This window comes from Gymnogyps californianus, chromosome 22 (assembly GCF_018139145.2).
Source record: "Gymnogyps californianus isolate 813 chromosome 22, ASM1813914v2, whole genome shotgun sequence".
NCBI classification, from domain to species: Eukaryota; Metazoa; Chordata; class Aves; order Accipitriformes; family Cathartidae; genus Gymnogyps; species Gymnogyps californianus.
Genome location: NC_059492.1, coordinates 1,035,663 through 1,055,407, shown reverse-complemented (window position 1 = coordinate 1,055,407; position 19,745 = coordinate 1,035,663).

Below are 19,745 nucleotides of genomic sequence, written 5' to 3'. Positions count from 1 at the left end.
GGGCCCGGCAGGAGCTGAGCTCACTTGTCTTTCTCCACATTCTCCCAGCATCAGTGCGATCCCTCAGAACCAGATCGGGCCAAAATCCTGTCAGTGACATCCCCTGCGAAGTCTGGCATCTTCCACGGAGTAATTAGCCACAGACACTTTCCTCCATCGTTCACCTGCCTCTGAGCAGCATCTAGCCCTCCCTCCCTCCCTCTAGACACACACATATGCACACAAGATGTATATCATTGCAGTATTTCCCCCATGTGCTTTCAGAGATAGCCTGCTGTGTGCCCTGGGAGTGGGGGTGTGGGGGGACGCAGCGTGCCCAGGATCAGCCCCCCACAGCCCGGTCCCAGCACTTCCAGCACTCACTAGGACGGGTCATCCAGCCCTGGGCTTCCCCCCACAGTGCTGCAGAGTCAGGCTGGTTGGAGACGGGTAAGGATGGGGTTTCATGGTCCCAGCGCATCGGAGTCCGTGACTGACACGTGCTGGGGGCTGTTTCCTGGCTGGACCTGCGGTGTCACAGGAGGGAGGGCTCGGTGCCCGGGAGCCAGCCCTGCCACGGTCAGCCTCCAGACCCAGGATCAGTCTCCTTGTCCTGGTTTCCAGTTTTCTTTCCCATTTATGGACTCGTGTTGCCATTCGCAGTTCATTGTGCAGCATAAATCTCAGCGATGCCAGATGACATTTAAGAGCAGGAGGATGGGGATGGGGGGGGACAGCGGTGTGGCGGGAGGTGGGGGAGCAAACACATCGCATCCAACGATGCTAAACCTTGGATGAACCTGGAGCAAACTGCCTGATCTGGGAGCTGGGAAGTGACCCTCCAGGTGCCAAGCTGGAGAGCTGGTGCCGATGCCCAGGGCAGGTGGGAGGTCCAGGCTGGGCACCCCAGTGCAGAGCTGTGTGCGTAGGGGGGTTGGCACTGCCTCTCCCCCACCGCCCCCCTTCCACTTCCCCCACTGCTCGCGCTCCCCCTCTCTCTCCTAATCCCCACAAATGCTAAGATATTTAAATGTGGTATTTTCAAATCTAATCAGCGTTCCAAAGCTGTGCTGCCGCCACTCAAATTTAATTTGATCCATTTACCAGCTTTGTGGTGCATCTAATCAAAGAGAGGGAACAATTAGGTTAATGTCAGGGGTCACCCCGCAGCCTCCTGCGCCACTCAGCAACAGGAGGCATCCACGGCAAGGCCGGCCCCGAGGAACAAAAGCAGGAGCCAGGGGTCTCTGGGGCCTGGGCTGGAGGTGGCCACGGAGACGGAGGGTGTCCTGGGCCGTGCACATCACAGAGATGGCTCGGAGGGAGGCAGCCTGGCCAGGGAGGGTGGGATGATGCGTCCTGCTTTGGTGTGAGCAGAGACGTGGACTATCCAAGCCAGTCTTGCGTGGAAGTATGCATCCTGCTCCAGCCATCTCTTGACCTGTCTGTCCCCAGAAGAGGCTGTCCCGTGATGTGCTTGACCAAGGACTACTACTGCTACTATTACAGCTTGGTGCACAATAAACTGGATAACATGAGCTTCGAGCCTCCCAGCATCCACATCTGGGCTCTGGATAGGCTTGGTAGAGGTTCAGGCAGCAAAACCTCAGCCAAACAATCTCCTAGCTTAACCAAAACTATAGTACTATGTCATGCATGGGGTGAGAACACTCCAGATCAGACTGCCCATCATGTTTGCCAGCTGGTGTTGGGCAAATCAGATTTAACAAGAAGGACCACACAGGGTCTCAGTGCAGACAAACCAGACAAACCTGGTGATCAAGCAGTGCCATGAAGCCAGGGCAGAGCAAGGAGCCCCTTGGGGGTGGGTACCTTTCCCCTGCCTTACTGGGGGTCATAGCTCTAAAAATGGAACCTCTCCACCATGATATGGTTCACATCACAGGCTCCCTGTGCTCTTCACTCATGCCAGGACAGGGCTCAGCCCGTTGGGAAGGGCCACTGGAAGGAGCAAGGGATGTGGCATTTGCCCTCCTGGGGTATAGACTCCAGGCTGGTGCTGGGCAGCTCTGAAGTGCTGCACATTCCTGGGCCCAGACAGTCAGGAGGAGATGTAGATGAAGGATAAGTGTCTCTGGTGCCGCATTTTGTAGCCCCAATAAGGGCAGAGCAAGGGATCCCTCCCTCCTCTTCCCCTCCTCCCTGCCAGTGAGCAGCACACTTTGCCTTGCCTGGCTCCTGAAGCCTCAGCCCATCCCTCGCCCACGGAGATGTCCCACTGTGTGTGTTTGTTGGGCTTGGCTTCAGTCCCTGCCTCAGTCCCCAAACCCTGATCTTGCTGCAGGTTCTCTGTGGTGTGGATGTGAGGGGCCAGGGTGGGGAACAGATCTGCTGGGGATGGTGAGGGGGACAATCAGGCCAGCAGGACCACCAGCTGCAGCACTCGGGGAGGGACAGAAAGAAAGGGGGAAAAAAAGAATAAACAAGCTTTGGGTAGATTTCTTGTTTCTTCTTTTAATATATTCTTTGAAAGACTGGAAGAAGAAGTGAAGGGGAGGCAGGTGTGGGGAGAGATGGCACATGTGATGCCTGCTGTCCCTGCCTCCCTGCCACAGACCTGTGCCCAGAGGGACCCACACTGGAGTGGAAGCAACTCAGGAGACGTCAGGCGGGTTTCAGGCACTCTTGGGGTGCAGGTGTGCCATGCCAACAAGTTTCTGTACCCACAGTCCTCACCGACACCAGCAAGTCTCGACGCCCAGTAGATGCGCATTGCCCTCCTGCTGCAGCACTGGTGAAGTCCCTGGTCTAAGCTGGGGTGGAGGTTTCGCTGCACCAGGTATTTAACTTGAAATGGACTGAACTGAAAAATAAGCTTTTTTCCCACCACCCATGAAATTCCTAACCCAAACTTCAATTGCTGTTGTAGAAAAACCTCAATCCTTCAAAACCACAAGAGGAAAAAAAAAAAGACCAAATACAGGAACAGAGGCTGTGAAAAGCTGGGGCAGAAAACAAAACAAACCAGAAAATGGAAATAAAACCCATCCAACTTCGATTGCTACAAAATACATTATTTTTTCAGGATTTTTATTTTCCCCAGAAGAAATCCTCTGCCACTCCACGGGCAGCTCCAGCGCCCTGACGCATTCCCCATGCTTGGGCTTCCTAGCATCCCCTTCCCTAAGCCACAGCCACAGAATTGCCACTCCATTGCTCCCTGCCAAAGGGAGCCGCGACCCTGGCGATGGGCTCACACCCGCTGGTTTGGCATTGCACCTCCAACTTGGCACTGGAAGGATGCTGAGAGGGACAGTAAAATTCAGAGCTGGTACTGGAGAGGGGGCCAGCCCTGTGATGCTGATCCCAAGCAGATATGTCATCGCTGGGGAGGGAAGGCAGCACAGGCAATGTGCTCCCACTGAGCCCCAAGATGTAGAAAGCAGATCCAGCATCGCCTGTGCTGGATGGGTGTTGGACGGTGAGACTGCGAGCATGTACATACACTGTATATACATGCTGCACCCCTGTGTGTGTTTTGTGTGTTTCCAGCGCCTGTTGTGGGTGTAACACTCCTGTATCAGTACCTGTCACTCCTATGGGACCAAGTCCACTGGGATGGAGAGCAGAAGGGGAGTCAGAGCGGAGGCTCAAGGCTTTAGCACTGTCCCCCATGACTTTCCAATCCCCTCATGTCCCAAGGACACAGATGGATACCTCCAAGCCTGAAGCATCCTCTTGTGCCCTCCCTGCTCCGTCCCACATGCCCTCCCTCCCCACTGCCCTAAAATCCCTTTTCCCCATGGTTCTTACAGCCTTTCCTGCCAATTCCCCTGTGTGCTTCCTGACAGCAGCAGGATCTCCAGCACACATGCCATCAGCCATGGCCCAGGTCCCACATCACCACTGACAGCTCTGTGCCCATGCTCCCTAGGACAGCAGTGTGGCACCTCACTAAGCCGTGTCCCAGCCTGCGGTGGCTTTTCACTCCCTAAACGGGTTGTAAGGATGTTTCTGCACTGTGTGATTTAAATACACATGCTTTGCAATCTGTTGCAGAGTAGGGGTACTTGGCAAGGCTCCCCTGCCCAGACTGTTCAGGGACTCTTGGGCTCAGACACAGCTGGGGTTTCCCAGCATAGACCAGGCTTAACACAAGCGAGTAAGTGGAGACAGAGATGTTTGTCCCATGTCCCCTGCACGCTCAGCTGGATGAGGTTCTGCCCAGCAACCCCTCCACAAACCTGCTGCCTCTTCCCAGCTTGCGGGTGCCCAGCAGTGTTTGATGCCTAGCCCCACACCCAGACAGTTGTGCCCTGCTGGGGTGTGGAAGGCAAAGGAGGGATGCCCTGGGAAAAGGGGGATTAGAGGCAAACCTTTCACATTTATTCTGCTCGTGGGCAGGAGGGTGGGGAAGCAACTGTGGCAGGCTGATGCCCAGAGGCTCTGCCAGGACCTCAGTGCTCTCCACTCTCATACTGGGGCTGGCCAGGCCCCATGATGGGAGCAGGGAAATTCTACTCTGGTCCCTCTCCGATGCCTTCCTTGGGCTTTGTGCCCAGTAAACGGGCATTTACCAATGCCAACTTAGCCCACAGGCCTGCCCTGAGCCCTCTCCATCCCCAGTGGGCTGTGGCAGGGTTTTTGGATGTTGCATTTGTCAGCCCACCCTCTCCAGAGAGCCTTTCCCTCCCTGAACAGAGCTGCCCCTCAGCAGCATGGGTCCACACAGCCCCATGCACAGTGGACCCAGGCTGTTAACAAGATCTGGATCTTCAGCCCATTTTCCTGCACTTCTGCATGTGCAGGGCATGGCAGCACTGAGTTGTCCATTTCCTTAAGGACCACAGTGGAGCTGGAGTCTCTTCATCGCAGGGAATGGGGAACCATGAAGCCTAAAAGCCTGCTGGGGCCACCTGTAATTTAGGGCAGGCATTTTCTCCTTCCTTGTAGCCTCCTTTCATCCCCTCCGCTACCCAGTGGCTCCCTCCACCTCCCCTTCACCCACGGTCTGTGTGTCTGACCCAAGACTGCAGTCTCCCTCCTCTTCCCCACATCTCCTTCCCCACCATGAGGGTGCTTCTCCTGCAGCACATATCAGACCCCAGAAGCCAGTGGGTGCTTTGTAGATCTGTCCAGGGAGCATTTTCTGGCAGGAGGATGGGAAGGAGAACAGCCAAGGGGCTGGAGAAACCGAACTACTCCAAGGCTGGAGAGATCTTCGGGGTAGAAAGCCACTGGGCTGACTCCCTTGATGGGATATCTCATGGAGCTGGGGAGCTGGGAGAAGGTAGCACGCACTGACGGCACGGGGCACCCTCTTCTCTTGTGTCTCAATCCTCTTCTCATTATCTCCCATACCCTCTCCCCGTTGTTTTTCCTGCATGCATCCCGCTCCATCATCCCCTCCCCTCTCCCATCTCCCTGGCTGCCCTCCTCTTCCCTGCTGGGGCGTGCAGCCTGCTCCCACCCCACACTCCTCCCCAGCAGGGAGGAAGGCTGCAGGGGGCCGGGCTGGGCTGCAGCGCTGAGGAGCGTGCGCGGGAGCGTGCGTGTGTGCGCTGAGGCCATGGGAACGGCATCAGAGAGACGACGCCGGGGAAGCGAGGAACACAGAAAGAGTTTAAAAAGCCTGCCCCCCTGTTTGGTTGCAAGGAGTTAATACTGTGATCTGTTGCGTGAGTTCTGATGAGAAGCTAGTTGACATGCAGTGCTGGAATAATGAAACGTAATACACATTAATAGGACCTCCCTCTGTGTGATTGCTTCTGCTCCACTAGCCCCATTGAAGATTTCACTTTTCTTTTAACAGTCAGAATAACAGAATGTGACATTAAGTCTTTTACATGCAGCAATTTATTTTAAAATATTGGGGCACTCAAAACAGTATCCAGAATGTTAAATAAGATATGCATGAGATGGAAATCAGAGCAGCACTGCAGTAAGGAGACAGGAGTCAGACAGAGCCTTTCGCAGGCAAAGGCAGCTCCACTTTTATTCTTAATTGCTGTTTAAGGCACAAAGAAATAGCCAAGTTGGAGAGAGCTCTGAGGTACAGAGCATCTGATCCTCTTAGCTCACAGGTCTGGATGGGAAATCAATGGCCAGCATGGATCCCACCTTCCCACCCATCCCCAAGGTCAGGCAGATGATGCAAGCAACCTGGTAAGGTGCCCTGCGAGGCGGCAGGTTCAGCAGGCGCACAGCCTCCTCCAGCGCTCAGCAAGCCCATGGAGGGTCCAGTGCTGCTGGGAGCCTGCATTTCGGTTGTGCTTGCAATGAGAGAGGATGGATCCCTCCTGCTTTGCAAAGCACATGCCTTTTGCTTCATCTTCCGAATGCAGTTGCTTCTGGGGTGGAGCACATCAAAGCTAACACCACCAGGGAGCATTGCAAGGCTGCCTGGGCTGGGGTCAGCCATAACCGGTGTGCCAGAGCTTTGCTGATGTTATGGCCACGCTGATCTCACCCACCAAGGATGAAGCTGGCTCAGCCGTACCACTGGAGCAGAGTGATGTGCCCAGGAGGCTGGTGCCTAAAGCAGAAACCTTTGGGATCTGCAGGGTTTGTGCAGGACCTCCTCACATGCTAGGTCACATCCTTAGCCCTGGAGCCTCTCTGCCCCGTACAGCTCGGTCCCGTCCCGTGAGCGCTCGCAGGGCTGTCTCACACCATTGCTTTGACTGTCTCCAAGTAGTTTCACCTGCTCCTCCATGCAAGCACCTCTGCCCTGTGGAGCCTTCGTCCATCCCATCACAGGTGCCATGCCAGGCTAAGCCTCTTGCTGCTTCACCTCTGATGTGTACGTCAACCTGACAGGCGGTAGCTGTTCACGGGAAAGGTGACTCATGTCAGCCATGCCCGGCCTTTGCTCTCGGCCGCCCTTTGTGCACCCCCCTGCAGTCCCCAGCTGGGCAGGGGCCACGTTGGGCTGAGCCCCTCATTAAGGATTCAGCCGCTGCCTTGGCCTGGCTGCTCTTGTAGCCCATTTATTTGCCCCACAGCAGCTGTCGAAGCACCTCCAGATCACAGAGGCAGGAGACTGGGGACAGCAGCTACCAGCATCTCCCCCAGCATCACTGGTTCCCAGTGCAGGTGCTAAGGCCATGGGAAGGCAGAGCTCACATAGCCTGGTGCATCCTTTAAAGGACACGTCCTTCAAAAGCCTAGTCGGCTTCTGACCTTTCTGCTACATTTTCAAGTTTTTCTCTGGGAGTTTCAAGCATCACGAAAAATATTCACCCACCCCCTGCCTCCAGTAGCTGAGGCCAGGGAGGGCTGGGTCTTGGTGAGGCTGCAGGACCCTCTGTCCCCTTCCCCTCCCTCCCAGAAGGACTGTAGTGGTGCCTCGCTGCACCTGACCCAGCAACACCGACCTGGGGTAGAGAAACCCCTTGGTCTGACACACTGCTGCCCGTCCCTCACCGTCCCCTGGGCAGGACAGATTTGCCCCAGGCAGCCGAGTGCAGAGGCATCAGCCACTGTCCTGTCCATAGATTGCTTTACTGAATCAGCTCAGAGCAACCCAACAGATGGGACAGAAATCCCAGCGAATGCGATGGGGGTGACCGCATCCATCAACGCGAAGGGAGAGGGAGTGCTCATCAGAGCCTCCGAGAGCCGGGACTCAACGCTCCCAGTGAGCTGCCTGGGGCCACAAGGCTGGCCGGATCCGGCTGCTCATCCTCCCCTTGATATGCCGGTCCATGCTTACCCTGCACGGCGCACACCGCGCTGCCAGGAGGGGTGGGCTGCACCATGCATTGCTAATGTGGTGCGTCTGGGCGCGCTGGGAGCTGGGGGGACTCCTTCTCCCTCCCGGTGGGGCTGGGTGTGTTTTGGGAGCCCCGAGGCTGGAGGCAAAGTGGGGCTGCTCCTCCCAGTGGGGTGATGGGTGGTAGATGCACCCACAGAGGAAGGGCTGGGTTTCTGCAGGTCCCGGTGCTGCAGGAAAGGCTCTGGACAGCTTCTCCAAAGCATGACATAGCCCTGTGTGACTCCATATGCCACCAGAGGAAGGGCAGAATCAGGAGCTTAGGGGTTTCTCTGCTTTTTTCAAGCTGCACATACGCAGTAAAATAATTTTAAATAATAGCCTTGAAGGACCCATGATTTCAGCTGCAGTTCTGCACATCCTCCAACCCCCCCATAGGATGCCCATTGATTTCTGCAAGGATGGCAGGGGAAATCTGGTGCCCTGTTATACCAGGCATCCGATTTCCCTAATGCGACTCCAGGAAAACGACATCCCTAAAGCAGCCAGCAATTCGCTTGTCATCAGCTGGCACTGCCCTGCTGACAGGGGTTGGTGTCACTGGTGGCTGAGTGGCAGGTCCCCTCCGAGCTGCTCCATCTGCCCTGCACACGGCATCCGGGATGGCAGCGCCTGCTGCCGTGGGTGACGATGGCTTGTTGGCTTCTCTTCCAACACTGAAACGTTTCCGTGGGGAAAACTGCCTGCTGATTTCTTTTTTTCTCCAGGGGGGAAGATCACAATGATACTGCCCGGTCCCTGCCTCCAGGGACCCAGCCCCCCTCCCTGTGCGTGCTGAGGTCTCCATTCTGCCAGGCTGGAATTTCCCCAGAAATCTTTTCCTGCCAAAACCCTCATGTTTTGCATTCATCCTTATGTGGACTGAACTGTGCTTCAAAGCCAGGGCATTTTTCCGGGGACTGGAGCTTTGCAGCCGGCTCTTGTCACCGTGAGAGCTGGGGGGTCCCCGCGGTGCCACCCCAGGGTGGCAGGACCCCGTGGTGAGCCAGCTGCGAACCCTCTGCTGCTCCTGGAGCCCAAACCCAGCACTCATTTGCTCCTGACCTTTGCAGTCCCTCAGCCACTGTCCAGATGCAGCCTTTCAAGTCACCTTACCTGGCTGTGCGCAGTGGCATCACCAGCATGACACTCTCCAGGGCAATTAGAGGGCTCCTGAGGGGAACCATGGCCACCCCCAGTCCTCTGTTAGGGTCTGGCTCTGCTCTGCTCCCACCCCAGTGCATTGCACTGGCAAGACGGTAGCAGGGATTTACCCCTACACATCTCTGCCTGCTCCTGCCCCTACCCACCTCCTGCCTCCTCCGTGCCAGACGGAGCAGCAGAGCAGGCTGCACGGCTCCAGCCATGGCAGAGCCCTTCTAAGCATGTTTGGTTTGTGTTAACACGCATCCCCGCTGCCACGCTGTGCCCATGGCCCTACTTTTGGGGCACAGGTCCAATGGACATTGCTCATCCTGCTGGAGTGCGTGCAAGGGGCCCGGCAGCATCCCAAGTGCCCCGTGCAATTGCAGAGAGGCAATGACAGAGTGTGACTGCCACCATCCAGCCTTTCTCGGGGCCACAGTGTGGCTCCAAGCAGGACCCCCGGCATGTGGAAGGAAAGGGGGAAACTGAGATGTCTTTCACCTAGCAGCTGAAAGCTGAAAGGTCCTGATACACCCACCTCTCTCTCCCTTGCCCTGAAAGCAGACACCACAGGGACTCTCAGACCTCCTCAGACCACAGGCCAAACTGCATTTCTCCCAAAACTCCTCTGCCAAGCCCTGAGGCTGCGGGTCAGAGGCCTGAAGCAAAGCTGAGTGGCTGAGGACGGAGTGGGTGCTCCCTGCCCACAGCATCCCCTTCACAGAATGGTGGTGAGCTTTGCCCCTCTGATCTGGGGAGACATCCCTGCCTGGCTCCAAATCCCACAGATCCCGACGCCAGGCAGCACCTCCCCACTCCTGCAGACCATGTGAAGAGCTGTCCCCAGGTGCCCTTTGCTGGCTTAAAGCACCGCTGGAGACACAGATTGTCCCCAGGGCAGACCCCCCCTCTTGGATGTCACGCAAGGCAGTGCTGAGATGGGAGCCTTTGCCTCCTGCTCCAGCCGCTCACCCCAGGCAGCAGGACCATCCCCTCTCTGCAGCACTCCCCCGCACACATCGCAGGGGGTCGGCGGGCTGTTCAGAGGAGGATCTCCTCCCCAGTGACACCTGCGGTGCCTGGAGGACTCGGTGCAGTCACAACCCATGCACATCAGGCTTCAGCACTCTCGAAGTGGGAAAAAAAGAGCCAGCATCCTGCAGGAGAGCTGCTGCAGCGCTCCTGAGTAAGAGCCACTTCTGCTGGCACTCGCGCCCTCTCTGCCTGCAAGCAGGCAGCCCGCACTTGGGAGCAGGCAGCTGCCCTTGGGCTGCACACCTGGGGGGCCAGGAGCCGCACATCTGGGAGAGGAGCTGGGGGATGCTGAGCCAGGCAGCAGGGCTGTCAGCCATGCCACAGCCCTGACCTCTGTCCCCTGTCTCCAGAGACCTGGAGCCTCTTCACCCCTGAGAAAGCCCGACCCACCGCTGCAAAAGGGGCCTGGGAATTTGTTGGTGTCCTTCCTGCCTCCCTCGCAGCGCCAGGCTTGTCCCCATGCCAGCTTCACTTCAGTATTATTCTAATTTAGGGAACTGATGCAAAAGGCTGTCCTGGCAGTCCGACTTGGCTTGGACCAGGGTTATTTTGGTTTAGCTTCAGTCATCTGAGGACAGGTCACACTCTATCCAAGCCTATCTCCGCACGACAAGGGTTTGCAGGGGGTCGCAGCCATCCATGAAGCGGGTTAAAGAAAGCTCGCTGCCTGAGCCCAGCAGCTTTGGGGGTGCACAAGGCCCTCGAGGTGCAGCCCAGGAAAATTGCATCGGGCTTCAGTTGTGGTTTCAGAATATCCTCAGCCCTGCACGGACACCCGTGCTCCCCTGGGGATGCTCTAAAGCATGTTCTGAGCTGGGAACAGGCTGACACAAGCCCAGCTGGTGACAGCCCCGTCCTAAGCTGTGGTCACGGTCAGCTGCCCACCCGTAACACCGGGCTATTGCAACCCCTCCACAAGTGCTGGTTTTATTCCCCTAAACCTTGGCAGGTCTCTGCAGCCTTGCTGGGGGAGGATTGCCTTCCAGATGGGCTGGACGGACCTCACCCTCTCCCGTCCCTGTGGCTGGGTGCAGCTGGCACTGGCGTGTCTGCCCTCCTCTGCTGCTGCCACCCACTCGTCCCCTGGGACACACACGGCCCCGGGTTAAACGGGGGAGCACTGGGGTGGGATAAGGGCTGCAGCATCTGGGAGCATCAGCACAGAGGTGGTAACGGTCCCCTCTGGCACCGAGCTGCCCAAAAGTGGGGCTGGGGAGGAGGTGCCGCTGCGGGGGGGCCGCGTGGCATGGCACGGCGTGCAGGTATGCCAGGGGGTCCCAGCACTCACCGCCGGCACATCCTGGCATGGCCCCAGTTCGACAAGCCCAGCATCGTTGCTTCAGGATCAGACACAGGGCTCACCCTCTCGGCTGTGTCTACCTGGTAAATTCGACGTGCCCAGGGGTGTTGCTGCAGACTGAGGCCAGGGAAAGCACAACACAAGTCCCCACGATGTCCAGGGAATCCCCTTAGCCTCCAAAGCGGGATGCTGAGTCCAACCTGCCACCTGGGAATGGTCCCCAGTGTGCTGTGTCTCCATGCCCACACTGTGTCTCTTCCGTGCCCAAGAGCTGGTTGTCTCAGGACGAAGCTGTGCTCTAGCTGTGTCAGTGAGTGAGTGCCTGTGCACAGCATTACACAACATCACAGGTTGCTTTCCCAGCAGAAGCAGTCTCCTCTGCACAGCTGGGACCACAGCACGCAGTGGAAATGCCAATCCCGTGCTGGGGAAGCACCTGAGCCAGGCACAGAGTGGGGCTGCCCAAATCCACAGCACAGTAGCCGAAGGATCCCAAGTGTCACATACTGCTACTGGGAAACTGGGTGGCTGCAAGGGAGTCAGTGCTTAGCCCCAAGAAACATGCCTTTCCCTTGGATTTGAGCATGAGGGTGCTTCCTTCACACACATGTTGTCACGTTGGAGCAGGCAGCCTTGCTGAGCCCTGGTTTTTATTTAGCTGAAGCCACAATTCCCTGCCGATCCTGGGATCTCAGGCACGTGCACTCTGCAGAAAGGGAAAGGAGCCACCAGGGCTTGGCACCCGCACCCTCCCATTTGGTTCAGGGAGACCCTCGAGGAGGTGCAAGGGCAGGACAAGTTTCATGGCTGAGGGAAGGAGCAAGAGCAATGCCATCACATCTGGAATGAAGCTGCAAAGTGTCCGGGAGCTGTGCACACTGCAGTCTCCTGCAAAGTAAAATTGCACCCACGTCTGCAAGCCTCCAGGCAGGAGCTGGCGTTGAATGGGGACAGTTGATAGGAAGTAAAGGCTGAAGCTGCCTGAGGGGACAGAAATGTCCCTGCATAATCCTCCAAGGGCCCGGCACTGGCAAGAGAAGATCATGAACAACTGGCTGAAGATGGATCTGTTTTAGTGAGGTGATTCCCAGGGCAATTAGGTTTAACGGCACCACATCCCTCCCACCTTAAGGACCACAGAGCCCAGGACTGCTCCCAGGGTTAACACTGCCCATGTGCATGTAGTGCATTTTGCAAAACTCTTCCCTAAAACCCCAGGAAACATGGGACCAAAGATAAGCAAGTCCATTAGCATCCCTCTGGGGAATAGGGAGCTTGGGGGCAACTGGAGCCAGGGAGGGCACAGCATCCTACAGAGACCTCCTGGAGGTGGTGAGCCTGGTGCTCATGCTGGTGTCAAGCACATGGCATCCCCCCCACTGCAGGCTGGGCATGCAACCCGGCCGATGGAGCTCATTGGCACCAGCCTGGTGGCCGTGCTCCTGGTCCACTGCACCGGAGCAGAGCCAAGGCCCAGCTTGGCATCCCAGCAGATGCTGATGGTGTACAGGCAGCAGCCTAAAAAGGAGCCTCAGCCTAGTGCAGCTTGTTTCGCTGGAGCTGGGTGATGGCAGGGCTCCATCGCTCTGTGCCTGCGTGGGACACGCCTGGCCAGCCCCGTTTGGCCATGCCCCACAAAAGCAATTTTGACCCTGAGCAAGCACTGCAGTCATCACAGCTCTGCAGGGATGGCTGACGCCAACAAACAAGACCAAAGATGTGCTGTACTCCCTCCACCTGCCCTCCCTGGCATGGGGAGCTGCTAGCCTGGATATGGCCATTAGCCTGGGCTGGAAGCGCTTCCTCCTGCTCTCTATGCAGGAATATGTTGCCCCCTGGGACTCAGGTGGCTGGTGGGGGCATCACATTGTGTGTGCGTGCATGTGTGTGTGTCCTGACTGCTTTAAATGCCTGCTCTATGCAGTCATTAGATGATATTTATGGTCCTTATTAAACAGCAAGGGGGAAAAAAAATCTGATACGTGCAGTGAGAACTTGAACTCACTTGGATATGCAGACAGCAGGCGCCATCCGAACACGGATCCTCGATGCCCGCAGCAGCCCCGCGAGGGCGAGCTCTGTGTCTTTAACGGCCGCGAAGGACGTCGGCGGGAGCAGGCTGGGAATGTTCCTGGCAGGGCTGCACAGCCCAGCAGCGCGCAGCGGAGCAGTGATGGGGATAAAGCACGGTCTTGTTTAGCTGACGGAGAAAATGCCTCTTTCTGTGCTTATTTACCGCGTCCGGTGTCAGGGTCCACAGCAGGGGAAGAGCACGTGTTCCCATCTCAAAGGGCTCTCCTTGATTCAGTGCCACACAGCCCCTGAGCTGCTGGAGGGGCTGGTGTGTGCGAGCTCTGCATGCAACACATCTCGTGCCCAGGCATTGCCTGCTCCAGACTGGCTGAGGGCCAGGACACCGAGTCCCAAAGGTGCTGCGACTCCCCAAGGTCACAGGAGGACAGGGGAAGAGCCAGGAGCAATGCTCAGTCCCATGGCTCTTAGAAAAATCCCTCTCTTGTCTCTACAGCTGCACGCAATCTAGCAATGGGGTCTGCCGTGCCTTGTCTGCTGGCAGCAGCACAAGCACTGAGGTGGCACGGTCCACCTCCCTCTGGGAGCCCTTGCAGCGAGGGGCAGACGTAGCCTCCCCCCAGGTCCTGGTGCTGAGGTCCTCGGAGCTGGCTGCAGCCCCCTCAGCTTTCAGTCCTGCTCTCCCTCGAGTCATGGTGGTGCTGGGGAGCGGCGATGCCAGCGTGTGCGGGAGACCTCCCTGCGCGGCTGTGACTTTGTAGCTGTGGATTTGTAGCCTGGCTGCTTCCTAGCTCAGCATGGAAGACACTCTACAATTTTTAATTTGCCAAAAAAGCCCTCTTTTTAGTTTACAGGGACAGAAGGGGGACTTTTATGTGCAATCTGTACAGCTCTCCAGAAAGCACTTACATTTATGATGTTCATGAAATTTATAGCCAGTTGGCAGTGCTGTTCTCTCCTCTCCTCTCCACCAGCCACCCTGGCAGGATGGCAGACTATAATAAGCAAGCCACACATTCAAGTGGCATAAAAGGCATTTCTACAAGTTAGCCTCCTGCCCAGTCTTATAAACTCTAACAAGTCTCTAACAAGTAGGCAGGATCTCTTTATACCCAGGGAGAAAAACCCCTTTCACAAATGGCCTTTTCACAAAGCCCACACCTTTCTTCTAATTAAGGTTAAATAGCTCCATGTTTTCTGGCCAATTTCATTCTTTCCCCTTATTCCCCTCTTAACAAGGCAGCCTTTAAAAAGACATCACTAATTGGTGTCTGCTTCTCACATACCATGCGTGCTTTGATAGTCAGTTAGAAAGCCTTCCCCATCGATCAAACTTCCACTGAAAGGCTGCTAATGTGCTCCATGTGTCTGCCACAGGACAAAGCCAAGTGGCGGGTCCCCAGCTCCCTTCTCCTCCTGTTCCCATAGTCCCTCCCGGGACCGGGGGTCCACAGCCAGGTCTGCCCCGCGGCACCCCCGGCACCGGCCTCCCTGGGAATAGCCCGGCCCCGGCATTGAGAGCGGTGCAGGGAAGAAATGACTCCGCGACGTGTGTGGCAATTCGGAAATTAATGGGGAGTGGTTAAATGTTAAGGGTAGGATCTAAAACAGAGCAGGCGAGAGAGCGATTGTCATGCTGATGAGGCTGGAGGAAGGCCAGTGAGCTTTCCTGTGAATCCCAGTCTCCCCAGTGCTTTTTGGGCTATTAAGTGAAATTTTGCTGGGGAGAGGGATGCTGCCATGGCAAGGGGCAGTGATCCCTTCGGCCCCCCAGCCCTGCCAAGGACAGCTTTGGGAAGGAGGGAGCGGGGCTCCTGGGTGTGCTGTTCCCCCTTCCCTGCGCCCCGGTCATTGAATGACACAGGCTGCATCTGCAACTGGTGCAATCTGCAGCTCAACAGCCCTTCTCCAGCCAGCAGGTCAGAGCTGCCGCAGTGCCCTTGGGGAAGAGCCACAAGAGGTGGTTGTCGTTAGGAGAGCACTGCAAGCCAGACCCTCCCCAGGGCCCTGCTCCCTCCAGCCCGGACTCCTTTGCTCTGGCCCTGCTCTTGCAATCCGGCTCTTCACCTCCACTCGCCGTCCCATGCTCTACCATGCCCTCGCTCCACTGTGGCTGTCACCACGCCGGCTGCATGCTGGACTCCCAGCTTTGAGCAGAGCAAAGGTCCCGTTCTGTGCTGCTCTGTGGGGTCTCAAAGCACCAATGGCTTAACTATGGGTGGCTGCAGGAGATGCCACCCAGCTGGGCTCCTGAGCTTGGGGACATACCAGTGGGCTCGTGTCTGGAGTGGGAGGCACCCAGTGTCTTTTTGGAGGGGATGGCAGCAACATGCGCTGGACAGGAGCCCCTGTCAATGACCCAGGCACCTCTCCCCAGTGAGGGGATCAAAGCAACCATCTGAGAGAGGAGAAGGCAGGGGCAGACCTGCCTCGAGGAGGCTGGACATGCAGGATCACCAGGGCTTTGCTACGATGCTGTTCTGACTGCAAACATCCCTCTGTTCCCCCCCGTCTAATAAATGCCATTTTTTTTTTACGAAAAGTTGTCTTTCCCAGCTGTAGCTCACTGCTGGTTGCCACACTTTCCCCTAGGGTGAAGTCTTCACGCTGCAGGTTTAGAGGTCTCTGGCGGGCTATTAAGTCAAGCCTGGAAGTGTTGTCTTCCAGCCTAGTCACAGGGGCTTTTTCCTGGGGCAGGAGCCAAGGATTCCCAGAGGAGGCTTATGAGGGTAGCAGCCAAAACCAGGCATCTCTTTGGCATCACTGTGTGACAGGCACATGCTTGGCACAAGATGCTCTACAGAGCAGCAACCTATGACCGTACAACAGTGACGAGGTGACGGGGTGTCCCCAGAGGACACATGCACACACACCAAGTATTTTTTAGTGGTGATTTGCAGCCCTTTGTGCTGCTGGAGCCAAGGAGGAGAGAGATGGTCGGCAGCCAGATGCTGGCTCCCTCCCAATGCTCAGTGGGGCTTGTCAACACCATAGGTTGTGCAGATGGAGACCTGCCAGGAAACGGCGTCCCCAAATCTCCCAGGCAGGCTGGCAGGTGGCTTCCCAGCTCAGCAGCCAGGGACGTAGCTGGTGAGACGTGCAGAGCCCTGACACAGTTTTGGAAAGCCTCCTGCGTGCTTGTGACCCTGCCATTCCTCCCCAGCCTGCTGCAAGCTGGGCGAATTGAGGCATTACCTGGGTTTTTACAGCTTCATCCCCATTTTTCTGCTGCAAGACAGCACAGGAGCAGGATCTTCTCTCTCCACCGAGCTTGCCATGGAGCTCGCTCCTCTGGCAGGCACGACCACCCAGCAGCTCCCGTTCCTAGGCACGGCAGCCCTTCCTGGGGCTGATGTGCCAGGGCCGAGGGCATCTCCCAGCTCCCCTCCGCAGCCAGCTGAGACTTGACGCAGCTGCTTCCGTGGGAAGCCTGCCAGGGCAGAGACGCCGTGCATGCATTTCGGTGACTCCAGACAATGGATAAATGGCACACCTGCTTGTGCAAAGTTCATTTAAATGGCACTCCTGGTGCTGCCGGCAGCCTCTCGCAGTGGTTAACAGGTGTGAATTGGTATCTACGAGCGCACATTTTCCACTGCACAGCCCTTTGTTCAGCTCCTGCTGCTTCCCTGGCTCCATTCTGGCTGCTAAGCACACAAATCTTCCCTTAGTAGAGAAAGTTAAAGTCTTTCCAGCGTTCGGCTTCCTCAAACAGACAGCACAGTCCCACAACTCGCATGAGCCTTTCCGTATCAGCTGGGATCTCTGGTGGCATGAATTGAAGTGGGACTGGCACATTGCTCCGTCCTCTAAAATTAACAGAGCCCTAAAGCACAGCCGGCTTGGCTTGCCTCCCTTGTGCCCTCCGCAGAGGCCAGCACCTTCGTTTGCACCTTTCAGGCGGCAGCACGTTGCCTTCAGAGGAGATGGAGCTGTGGCTGGGTGGAAGGCTGTGTCTAACGAGGGCAGGCAGCACGCGTGGCCTCTGCCTTCATCTCCCTGCACTGCTCCCGCACTGGAGAGGACAGGAGCAGCCAGGTCCCATGGTTCTTGGGGACGTGGCACTTGGATGAGCAGCACAAGGGGCTGTTTTGGGGTGCCTGGTACCCTCACACAGACCTACAGCTCTGGGGGACCTTCCCAAGCCTGGTCCTGCTGATCAGGAAAACCAGCCTCCCACTCAGCTGCCTGGGATGCTGGCAGGACATCTGACATCAGGGCACCTCACCTTTTCCCTCTAATCCCCGCTGATGCAAAGGTGCTTCAGGCATTAATGGATCTGGACCCTCACCCCGCCAACCCCATTTTCACAGCAGTGCCTGACCCACAGGGGCCCTGCAGGACTCAGACCCCCAAGTAACTCACAGGGGACAGGGCTACCTGGGCACTTAAGCACCTCATTACATGACTGAATTAATCCTTCAGTATCAGATGTACTACCCAAACATCTGTGCTTTAACGCGAAGTGGCCACACTTATGATACGTGCACCGCATCGCACCAGCTCTCCAGAGGCAAGAGGGAGCCTGCCAGGGGGCTTTGGATCAGAGCAGTCCTCGTGTTGGGCTGTTATAATGAAGTGCCTGGGGAGAGGTACATGAAACACGGTGTAGCTCATCTGAGCAGTGCTGGGAGTGTCTACGCAGAGTAATTGTGCTGCTGATAGCAAGGTTTTCAAATGAGGGGTGCAACTCAGCCACTCAGCAGAGGTGCCTGGTGCAAGTCAAGAAGCTCTGGGGGACCTGAGACATCTCCACGGGGCTGGCAGATGTGACACAGGATCTACGGGAAACCCGTGCCCTTCTGGCGTGACAGATGGTGGCCAGGTGGGCTACCCCAGGGTGTCTCAGATGGCACCGGGCGTCAGCAGCGCGATGCTAAGGGACACACCTAAATACACAGATACCTGATACGTATGTGCATATACCCAGCCCTCCCGAACCCACATGCGTGTGTTTTAGACTTCTGCCCCTCCTCGCCTCAGTTTTCCCACTGGTGTTATGGGGCCACACGGCCTTGTCATCGTTGGTCTGACCACCCCTGTACGGATAGCCAGTGCTCGCCCTCCAGCCCCTCTGCACTCCCCTGCCCCACGCTCAGTTAAGCTCCTCTGCCAGGGGCCTGTCCAGCCTTGGTCTGAGTCGCCCCTGGGCACTTGATCCCCTCTCTCTGCCTCCATTAACAACGTGCCTCCTTTCTAAATATAACTCCCATGGCTTCTGCTTCCAGCTGCTGGTTCTTGGTCTGTCTTTCACAGCTAGATTAAAGAGCCCTTTAGTACCTGGGATTTTATCCCCATGAAGGCACTTACACGCTGCAATCAAAACACTTCTCGGTCTTGCCTCTGATAAGCTGAGCAGACTGGGCACTGCGTGTCTCACTGCAAGGCTTTCTCCTGCCCTCCGACCACACGTGGGGCTCATCTCGGGGCTTCCTTCAGTCTGGCACGGGTGATGGGTTTGACCATGCTCTGGAGTGATGACTCCTCCACTGTGTGCATTTCTGTGCAGCTAATGGACCTCTCCGTCTCGCCTCCGCTTCTTCAGCGTTCAGTTCCTTGGTCACATAAAAATGCATATTGCAGCTCTGCCTGGTACAAGGACTTTACAGCTAAAGGTACCACCCCCCATGCCTGTTCCCTCAGGATGGTTCATTGCCCACATCATGCAGATGGGGAAACTGAGGCACAGGGAGGCCAAAGGGTAGCCAATAAGTTTACTGCAAAGCTGAGAAGAGCCCCTGGTGCCCCAGCTCGTTTGCAGAGTCAGGGCAAGCTGCTCTCAGCACTTTTTCAGAGTCTGCCAAGGTGGAAGGAGGGGTCACCCCACTCAAGTCCTGCATCAAAGCCCCCAGGACATCCTGGCAGAGAGCATCGCCCCAGCTCTGAGCACAGAGGGACTGCAGTGCTGCTGGGGCCGGGCTGCCTCCTGGTAATGACCCAGGACTGGGCAAATGGCATGTCCAAACAGCATGGCTGAGTGCCCAGATGGGAAAAAAAAATCCATCAAGGGCAGTGAACGAAGGGGCAGAAGGACCTACCCGAAGTGCAGCATTCACACGCATGCTGGGTTTCTACCAGCCTTCTGGCCCCACAGTTGCACCAAGGAGGTGCAAGCCCCTCTCTCATGGGGAAGGCTCTCAGAGCAGGCTGTAGGGTCCCCCAGACGTGGTTCCCAGCTCACCCGCCTGTGCTCTGTCTGGTGCAGGACTGCTGGGGAGGTCTGGCCGGGCAGTGCCATCCCTGTGCCCTCCTCCTCCCCTGCCTCCCCACCACGGGAAGAGGAGTGCAGGGTGCTGAGCCCCAGCCAGGGTCCAGCCTCGCTGCCTCCTCTGCTGAGCCTCCCAAAGCCCTCTCCACCCCTACTTGGTGCAGTCACCTCACCCACCTCCTTGCAGACTCTGCTCCACTCCAAGCTCCCTGCAAGTCTCCCTGGCCTCTGGTGCTTGCCTGCCCAGGTGAGGATGATGAGGGCCATGATGCCACCCTGTCCATCATCCAGAATGTCACCAGCTTACCCCTTATTGCTCCATTTGCTCTCTG